Below are 4,952 nucleotides of genomic sequence, written 5' to 3'. Positions count from 1 at the left end.
GATGTTAGCTGTAGCTATTTTGTAGATACACTTTATGAGATTGAGGAAGTTACCTTCTATTACTACTTTGCTGAGAGTTTTTAACATAAATATATATTGAATTGTGTGTAAAGCTTAATAGATAATCAAGTGTAAACTGTGGTCTTTGATTCTAGCCTGCTTGGGAATAAAAAAAGGTTAAAAAAAAAAAAAAGGTATATTTTGTGAATAATTGAGGACATTCGAATATTCACTGGGCACTGAATAGTGTTTGGGAATTATTTTTAAATTGTTAAGTGTTGTTTGGCAATCTGTTGTTATTTTCTGGTGGTTCATGCTCAGATATTTTATGTGAATATCCTTTTGATCTATAAATGATTCAGAGAAAATTACAGCAAAAAATTAAAAATAGGTTATCAAATCAGTGTGTATATGCATGTTTGATGCATTTTCATTTGTACGTCTATGAATATTTGGTCATTATCATTGGTAAAATATAAATATGTATATTTGCCAGGATATCACAGTTGTACCCCACACTATCTTGGACATATTTTGTTAGTAATCTCTAAACACTCTAATGGAACATTTTACTGAGTAAGCCTATTTATAAATAAATACATATTTGTGCTATTTGAAACACTATACCTTATATCACTCATTTCTTCTTTACAAATACATTTCACAGACAATTTTTGGAGAAATCATTGCTCAGGAAGTTTTGTACTTTTAAATATAAACAGAAAATTCTAAACATAAGTTACTTTAATTTTTAGGTTTTTATATATACCTATGTATGTATATATGTATATACTATACATACATATATGTGTATAAATATTATATATTATATATATATATTTAATTTCTTCATGTGTGAAACAGGGAAAATAAAAACTAGTTGTTGGGAATTCCCTGGTGGTCCAGTGGTTAGGACACTGCACTCTCACTGCCGAGGACCCAGGTTTGATCCCTGGTCAGGGAACTAAAATCCCATAAGCCTTGTGGCTTGGCCATAACAAACAAACAAACCCTACTTTTCGAGGTAAGGTCAAACCATGGGGGTCTAAATTAAAAGCCTGTAAATAAGAACCAGTATTTGATAAGAAGAAACTCTGAAGACAAGATATGTAGTTAAGCCAAATCATGGTTATGTGAGGTGAAACCAGAAGTAAAAGTCAGGAAATCAGGGCCATGTCAAGAATCACTGTCTATCAAAAAAATGTGCTCAAATTATATCAAAGAAAGAAGATTTTACAATTTGTCTTGGAGACTATTATGGGGTTAAAAAATTCTAAGGCAGAGAAGACTGTATTTACACAACAAATATGCATCCTTCCACAGCCTATATTTATTGTATAGTTCCTTTCATCCTGAAGTGCTTCACAAATTGATTTACAAACTTTGTGTATGGCAATCATTTTCATTTCTGAAATGCACCTCATCCGTTATGCATACATATATTTCATTTTATAAATTTCAGGATGTGGCATAGTAATCCCCAACTATCACTTTGAGTCTGAAATACTATTTTATGGCTTCATGAAAACAACATGACAAATTGCTCACTCTGGTTTCTGTGACAAATCTGTCTTTGCAGTAAGTGGAGCTCTAATTGAAATGTACACTTCAACTTGCAGGCAGCAAAAGACAAAAAATATCAACTGGGGGCTCAGGAATGGATGATGCATTAGTTAGCAGGAAATTTATTGGATTACTACTGTGTATAGAAAATCTATTTAGGTGTTATATGGGGGAAATAAAAAGTGTAGCCTGTGGCCTTGATGATCATACAAATTAATTTGCACAGACAAAACATATCCACACCTAGATTTCAGTATTTTCTTTACATAGCATGCCAGCAGATGTGAGCAAACGTGTTTTAAGCTCAGTTCACAAGTGCTAACTTAGTGCAGTGAGAATAGAGTAGTCAGAGCAGGACTGACAGATACTTGAAGGAAGTAAATTTGAACCAGGTTTTTATTGGCAGAAAGATTAAAATATTCCTACCATTTACTGGTACATTTATTAATATACACATTAGTACATTGATTGTAATAGCACTGTAAAATTAGTACAATTTCTGTACTTTTCATTTTTCACCTCAGAGGGTGATTCATTTGTTTATTCATTTACGTATTCTACCAATCAGCCATACACTCAAACCATCATTTATTGAAAACTTCATATATGTCAAAAAATATGAAAGAAGTCAGTGACAAACTTGGGGAGAAAACACAATCGCCGTCCTCAAGAGATGATTACTAGCATTAAGATAATGTTTTTTACTCTCTGATAATACACAGAATTTAAAAAATTAATACATATTTAAAACCTTACTAGCTGAAGTCTGGTTTATACCTGTTTGTATTTATGAATGTAGAGCAAGCTGAACTGTGTGCACCCCCCCAAAAAAATTTCATATGTTGCAGTCCTAACACCCTGTACCTTAGACTGTGAGTACATTTGGGAGACAGGGCTTTTAAAGAGGTAAATAAGGTAAAATGAGGTCATATGGTTGAGCCCTAAACCGGTATGACTGGTGTCCTCATAAGAAGAATAGATTAGACACAGACAATACACAGAACGTGTGAGGACACAGTGAGAAGATAGCTATCTGCAAGCCAAGGAAAGAGGCCTCAGACGAACCCAAATCTGCAGTCAACTTGAACTTGAACTTCTAGCCTCCAGAATTGTTAGAAAATACATTTCTGTTGTTTAAGCCATACAGTGTGGGGTATTTTGTTTTGGCAGCCCAAGCAAACTAGTACAGTAGGTTACATCAGTATGTAAATAAAGTTCAATATGATTACTTTTTCCAGACCCCTATGCATTAGATTGTTTTTTCAGCAGTTGACAAAATACTATAGAGTGATTAAATTTTTTAAATTGCATTTCTGAAAAGTGTCTTAATAACGAAACCTTTTAATATCATGAAGATATTAGTAGAAATATTCTTTTAAAAGCTGTAGAGGAAATTTTAAGATAGTGTGTTATTTTTTCAAATTGATTTTCATTATGAAACTGGAGGTATACTGCTACAGAAACAATTTTGTCCTCAAGATACAATAAATTACATTTTAAAAGACAGAGAAATGGAAGAAGGGAGTCCAGTACCAGGTAAGAAATAGGAGAAACAAGGAACATGGACTGTGAGAAGAAAAAAATTTGTAAAATAAATACCCAAGGAAAACATGAATATAATGTAATTAATACTTATGATTACTTTTGCTAAAATAACTAGAAAAATACATGATAGAAACAACAGAAAAAGATAAATTTCCCTAGATATATTTTACTCTCTAAATACATTCTTCTTTCATTCTTTCCCTGCTTGTATCTGTTTATCTTGAAAACATAACTCCTTTTCTTTACAACTTCCTGAGTATACACAAAGCTCTTTTCTTCTCCATGAAGGCAAATATGATTTCAGGTATTATGGGAAATTTGATATATCTGCCATCAAATTTATGAAAGTTAGTATATTGTATACATAATATATATATTCATGAAAAAATGTATAAAATATAATCATACTTATAAATATACTTATATAAATGGACACATTATAGAGCTAAACACGTAGCATTTTTTTCTGTGAAATTTATAAATTATTCATTTAATCTCCATTATTATGCTACTAAGAAGATGTCCTTATAGACCATTGAAAGATCTTGCAACGTTCAGAAGCCTGAAAATTTGCTGCAGGTCACAAAAATAATAACAGAACCAAAACTCAAATACAAATTTAGATAGATAGATAAATTGATACAGATTTAAGGAGATAAAGATCTAGATGTATAGACATATAGATATATATTTCTACATAAATGTTTCTTCTTGTGTATTTTCTTCCCATCTTCTCACTTTTCAGTAAAATCAAAGGACGATTTACCCACATTTATAGACTATTAAACAGTATTAGAGAGGATGTCTCTTATTATTTACTTTCAAAAGTCCATGCCATATATTTAGTAATTAACATAGATAGCTATAAACTAGCAGAAATTATACCTATAAAAGTAAATTTTGGGCTTCCCTGGTGGCGCAGTGGTTGAGAATCTGCCTGCCAATGCAGGGGACACGGGTTCGAGCCCTGGTCTGGGAAGATCCCACATGCCACGGACCAACTAGGCCCGTGAGCCACAACTACTGAGCCTGAGCGTCTGGAGCCTGTGTTCCGCAACAAGAGAGGCCACGATAGTGAGAGGTCCACGCCCCGCGATGAAGAGTGGCCCCCGCTTGCCACAACTAGGGAAAGCCCTCGCACAGAAACGAAGACCCAACACAGCCAAAAATAAATAAATAAATAAATAAATAAATAAATAAATTTAAAAAAAAGAGAAAACTTTAAAAAAAAAGTAAATTTTATATTTCTAAATTGTTTTTAGAACTTTTCATTATTGAGAACATATTGTGAAGAATATACATATATATCTTTATTTGGCCTTTTAATATTTAGTCATAAATGCCCTCAATATGAAAAATTATGTGTGTGAGAAAAGGACTCATATGTAAATTACTAAACTATACTGGAAAAATTAGCTAAAAAAGATTTAATTAAGCAGAGGGGCAGCTTTAACATTTACAAAGTGTTTGTGAGTTTTAACAAAATGTCTTAATTACTGAGTGTTTTAACAAATATATATGATAAAAGTGGTTCTTTTAAGCTCCTGAGGGGTCTTTATCTATATAATTTTACATGCAACTTTATAAATTTTTCAAAAATCTTATTACTTTATTTTTCAATGTTAGATGTACCTGGTAAACATTGTGCAATTGAAAGAAGTGTTAGAATTATGAAAAACAGTGTATCTTATTATATATCCAATACATATTTGTGTTCTGATAAATAGACATCAAATTTTAAATTTATTAATTGGAAAAATTATATATTTTGAACTGTATCAGCCATAAAACACATAATATTTAATATTTTAAATTATGCTTTTACTGACACTTAATCCATCAAA

At 31.6% G+C, this 4,952-nt stretch overlaps 1 non-coding gene across 1 annotated transcript; it reads left to right on the top strand.

The window, feature by feature from the left end:
- Positions 1–891: 891 nt before the first annotated feature.
- On the top strand, positions 892–964 carry TRNAE-CUC (transfer RNA glutamic acid (anticodon CUC)). Its single transcript has one exon. It is a non-coding gene; the product is annotated as a tRNA-Glu (tRNA).
- Positions 965–4,952: the final 3,988 nt, after the last annotated feature.

The sequence above is a fragment of the Balaenoptera ricei genome, chromosome 14 (genome assembly GCF_028023285.1).
Source record: "Balaenoptera ricei isolate mBalRic1 chromosome 14, mBalRic1.hap2, whole genome shotgun sequence".
NCBI lineage: Eukaryota > Metazoa > Chordata > Mammalia > Artiodactyla > Balaenopteridae > Balaenoptera > Balaenoptera ricei.
The sequence above is the reverse complement of the archived record's forward strand: the minus strand, read 5'-3'. Positions and strand labels throughout refer to the sequence as shown.